Source organism: Perognathus longimembris, chromosome 7 (genome assembly GCF_023159225.1).
Source record: "Perognathus longimembris pacificus isolate PPM17 chromosome 7, ASM2315922v1, whole genome shotgun sequence".
Taxonomy (NCBI): domain Eukaryota; kingdom Metazoa; phylum Chordata; class Mammalia; order Rodentia; family Heteromyidae; genus Perognathus; species Perognathus longimembris.
Genome location: NC_063167.1, coordinates 59038910 through 59044265, shown reverse-complemented (window position 1 = coordinate 59044265; position 5356 = coordinate 59038910). Strand labels below are relative to the sequence as shown.

The 5356-nt window shown below is 39.2% G+C and overlaps 1 pseudogene; it reads right to left on the bottom strand.

The window, feature by feature from the left end:
* Nucleotides 1-4864: 4864 nt before the first annotated feature.
* Nucleotides 4865-5356, bottom strand: part of LOC125355714 — a 13654-nt pseudogene continuing 13162 nt past the window's right edge.

The following is a 5356-nucleotide window of genomic DNA, read 5'->3' as shown; positions in this document are numbered from 1 at the left end:
CAAGTCCATTTTCCATATTTATTTTGTGGAGTTAAACATATTTCAGTGTATCCGGAATGAGTGCAGATTAGGCTGGCATCTGTGAGGACTTAGCTCAAGAGTCAGTTATGAAACTTCTGTTGATTTCATTAGGCAGAGCCGAATGCCATCTCTTTGTATTCACTGTACTCTGTGATGTCTATATATTCTCATAACATCCTTTGCACCTGTTTATTTACATGTCTACTTTCCAAGGCCTAGCTTAGTTTGGATCACTGTGCTAAAGAACATTGGTTGAATGAATCAATAACTGAGGCCAGTTCTTATCTTTTGTGCATCATTATTTTATCATATATTTTTCCCTGCCAGGCACCAATTTGTCTCCTGCTGGGATAAGGCAGAATACTGCCTTCTCTAAATTGAATTAATGTTTTCCCAGTTTACCAAACTAAAGACAAAGAAACATGAGCTTCTCTCCTTAAACGAGGATGGTTTTCTGATAAATAAATCAGCCATCTTGGACTACCTCAAAGAAATGTTGCCTAAACTTTGTCCACGCTCCCTGGGGTTATTTATGACTCTGTTTCATTCTCTCCTAAAGCTTCCTTGCTAAGAAATCAGACTCAATAGTTTAAGCAGAAAGGGAAGTCATCACATTCTCACTTGGATGAGTTAATCATGTGCAAACTAATTGTTGGGCAGACTACTGCCAATTCCTTTCTGCATTCGCTCATCTGAAATGCACTGAATAAAGGATAAGACTGGGGAAAAAACATGATATGCACACAGGTGGGACCCTGCAGATGGGTTTTGACTTGGCTATCAACGATGGAGACTTTGAGCCAATCATTAGGACCAAGTCAGGAGAGAAAAGTAACCAGTAAGCAATTTGAGACCAACAGACAATGTGAAAAGCCTTAGAAGTAGGGGCAGCCATACTGAAACAGGGGACACATAGCCTTAGCAACTAGATGTCCAGTGGAGAAGGAAGCAATTGGAAGAGAGGAAAAGAAATGCCAGTCTTACATTAGCCAAGTGTGCATGTGTTATGATAAAATAAATGCAGCCAGTAGGCCTGAAATTTAAATCAACCTAAATGCTTTTACATAAGGATTTCAAAAAACAAATGCCTAACAAGGCCAAGCAAGTAAAGATTACTCAATAGGAACATGGGTGTAAAGCAACAGGACAGAGGAACAGCATTGTTACCGGTTTATGGGACCAAAGTTTTCCAGTCTGATTATAGCATTGAACTTCAAGGTTAAATAGTTTTTAGGTGATGAAATCTCTAATTTTTAACATCCTGATGTCTACTTTGATTGTTTTTGAAAATTAAACATTGTAATGGTGCAAAAAATACCTAATATGCCTCTAGAACAACTGATCTAACTTTCCATTCTATAAAACTACTTGCTACTTGCTCTTCTTTTTAAAACTTATTAGAATGATCAAATAATCTTATAGATGAACACTGAGAACATTACAATGTGTGGTGGCAATTTAAATATCATTTATCTTTGTATCCATGCCAACGATTCTCGTTTATCCAACAAATCTACTTCTGTTTTGCTTGCTCTTCTTCGTCTTTATTTTTGTCAAACAGTAATCCAAAAGAGAACACAGCCTACAATGGCCTGTTGTCAAAGGATCTGGTCCAATAATGCTGGGTGAAGATTGGTTGGCACTTCTTCTATCCCACATCATTCAGTGTATTTGAGTGATTGGCTCTTTCCTTGGCAGTAGGATGAGTATCAACACTTTTGGAAATACATTACTTAACTTGATTTAAAATATATATGTAGGCTGAGGAAAAATAACTTTCAACTATACAAAAATAAATATCAAATTATGAAAGACATCTTGCCTCAGCCTACATAATTCTTGATAACTGAAAGCCTTAAAAATAAAACCCAGTAGACATTACTTAAGCATATTGGTATGTACAATCAAAGTATTCTTTATGCTTAAATTACTGTTTATTTCTACAAAGCAGAGACTCTCACGTACAGAGTTTTTTAGCTAATACTTTGCTTACTCTTAATCAATTTGTAGGCTTACAACCAAACAAGCAGCACTGATAACAAGGAATACTAAAGGCGGGACCTAGAACTCAACATAACCATTAGACTCCCACGGGGGTCCAGCTGAAGCACAGTGTCTTCCATTGAGAACCTGTAAGTGATGTTTATCTCATTTGTCTCTGAGGATGTTAGTGTGGGCCTGACAAATGGTGACCTCATGAGTTTTCTGCACATGTGCAGGTACTGGTTGACAGGACTGTATAATTTTCATGGAATGTACTCAACTTTGCAGTGGCCTGTGCACTCTTTTAAGAGAGCAGAAATCCTCTAAGAAGCTCATACAGTTTTCTCTCTAGCTGGTTAGAACTTCTTTCAGAAGCAACATCCTAACGGCTAGGCCTTCTGTGAGTGCTTCTGAAGACTTCATTTCAGCCGCTGTGCTGCAGATCCACAGCAAGCAGCCCAAGAAGGTTTAGATTAAACATGGGAAACAAACCTCCTGAACTAGAACTCTAAATGTACTTACCAGCAAGAGCAAAATGAATCAGGTGTTTCCTGTCGGTGACTTAAAAAAAAATTCTATAATTAAAAAGATCTCAGCCAGAAAACTTAAGATTTGCCTAGAATGGAGAAAAGAGAAAATTTACAAAGAAATTTTTAGCCAGGCACTCATGGCTAATACCTCTAGTCCTAGCTACTTAGGAGGCTGAAATCTGAGGATGGTTTGAAGCTGTATTGGGCAGGAAAGTCTGTGAGACTCTTGTAACCAATTAATCACAGGAAACGCTGGAAGTGGAGCTGTGACTCAAGTAGTAAAGTGCTAGCCTTGGGCAAAAAAGAACTCAGAGACAGCACCTAAGCCCAGCGTTGTTCCAGAACCAACAACAACCAAAAAAGGAAGGAAGGAAGGAAGGAAGGAAGGAAGGAAGGAAGGAAGGAAGGAAGGAAGGAAGGAAGGAAAAATATTTTTTAAAAGAAGGAAAGGAAAGAAGTCAATTCTCCCTTTCTTCCGATAGACAAAATAATCTTTCTTACATTCTGGAAATGGAGCAAAAGCCCACGTCGTCTCTCACACAAGATAATCCTGGAGTGTATAATGAGTAGAAAGTAGATGCTGAGTTTTACATTCTAAATGAGGCTTAAAATGAACAATGATTGCAAAATCAATACTGATAGAGTGGATTACAATGAGAAAAGTTAAGAAAAGAATGGTACTTCATTCCTAATGGATTATACTGTAATCCTAACTATTCAAGAGGCTGAGAACTGGAGGATCTAAGTTTGAAGTCAATGCAGGTGAAAAAGGAGAGATTCCATCTTTAATTAACCAACCAAATGTTGGACTGAAGGTGAGGCCCAAGTGGTCCAGTGTCAACTGTGAGCAAGAAAGTGAGCAAGAGTATGAGGCACTGAATTCAAGTCCTGGTTCACACACCAAAACAAAAAAATAAGCAAAAAAGGACTTCTTGCTCTGTATCAGGTTATTTCCCTTCCTGTTTCTCTTCTCAGGCCTCCGAGTAAGTTGTTAGGGGATAATTTGGGACAGACTGAGAACTGTCATGTGGTGATTGGGAGATGCAGTACAAATCTGGAGTTACAGGCTACAAGACAGTTCTCATACTAAATTTGTGTCTTATGGCAAGAAAATGAGAGGGCACCATGTTTCTGATAGTTCCATTGGATTGTCAGGAGAGTTGCCAAATCACAATCTGTTCATGGTGTAATTACAATCTGCAAGCTGAAATCAGTTCCAAAATGCTTAGCCTAAATCGCAAACCTACTGGTCCCATCTTACCTTTGGGTGACTTTTTTCTATTATTCTTCTCCTTGGAGCCATTTCTAAAGCTCCCTTGCATGGCTTCCTCTACAGCCATAACTGCAGGTGAGTGGAATGTAATGGCGGAACAAACATGCTTGGGTGTGGGTGTGGTTTTTGTCCTGCTGTCAAAAGGTCAACATTGTTTGCATTTAACCTTTACACATACATGTCAAAATGAAAGTGTGCCTTATGTTTGGAAAATCTGAGGCCTTATATAATGTTTCTCCTTTTACAAACAGATCAGTATTTTTCCCCCTCTGGATCACGTCTGTCAAAGGCCTGGGAACTTCTTAAGGGAAAAGACGATGTTGCATATTTCTAAACTCTTGAATTCCTTACATACAATACATGATAAACAAATCTATGTTAAATAAAAGGAACAAATTCTGAGAATATGTAATATTTTCTTAGATGCTCATTTAACGTGGTTGGTTACATGTCAGAGACAGGATAGAATTAGAAAACCCTAAGGAAAGAAACTACACAGATGCAAAGCTAAAACTCCTTCTTTCCTTCCTTCCTTCCTTCCTTCCTTCCTTCCTTCCTTCCTTCCTTCCTTCCTTCCTTCCTTCCTTCCTTCCTTCCTTCTTTCTTTTCTTTGTGTGTGTGGGGGGTCAGGTCATGGGGCTTGAACTCAGGACCTGAGCATTGTCCAAAAGCTCTTTTTTTTTTTCCTACTTAGAAAAGTTTATTAAACATTATTCTTGCATCACACTTAAGAAAAACTTAATTTTCCCTGAAGGCACCCTTCATTTCATATGATTGATATTTTTTGTAGTAAAAATACAATTAAATATGAAATTAGTAAAAGGCAGAATATAAAACATCATGCTGAGCAAAAACAAGTCCAAAAAAGTCACCATATATCCACAGAATATTTCCTATGGTACATGTTTTATATGTAAATCATATCTTAATGCAATTTTTAGAACCATATTTAAATAGTCTTGCAATTTGTTAACTGTAGTTATTGAATTTTTCTTCCATCACATAATCTAATATTAAATTGTCTACATCTGCTATGATCCACACAATGTAACCCAAAGTTCTTTTTTTTTTTTTTAAGAATTGCAGTTACTTCTCAAGGTTTGAGAAAACTGGTCCTCCTTTTGTGTAGTTTCCTGAGGTTTCAGCTCCACTGAAGTCAAAGCCAGGATTTTCTTTCTGGAACCTCTCTAACGTAAGCTTTCTCTGCATTTGGTCTTGCACCCAGGGATCAGCCGCGTACTCAGATTCTAGAAAGGAAGTCCAACAGTTGGCTGCGTCTTTGTAAGAACAATGCGGACCATTTTTCTATCCTCCAAAGTCCATATTCCTTCATCAGCAATTGTGGAATAGAAGAGCTTGCCCTTGAGGATGTCGGACAGCCCACGGCCAGCGCCACGTGCTGGCTCTGCAGGCCGCACTGCACGTCCTGCGCGCGCGTGCCCGGCGGCACCACCATGAACACCTCCTCCAGCGTCTGGTACCACTGGCCCCATGGTGTGGCGCCATGGCGTCCGGCACGGCGGCACCACCCCGCTCCTCAAACGGGGCC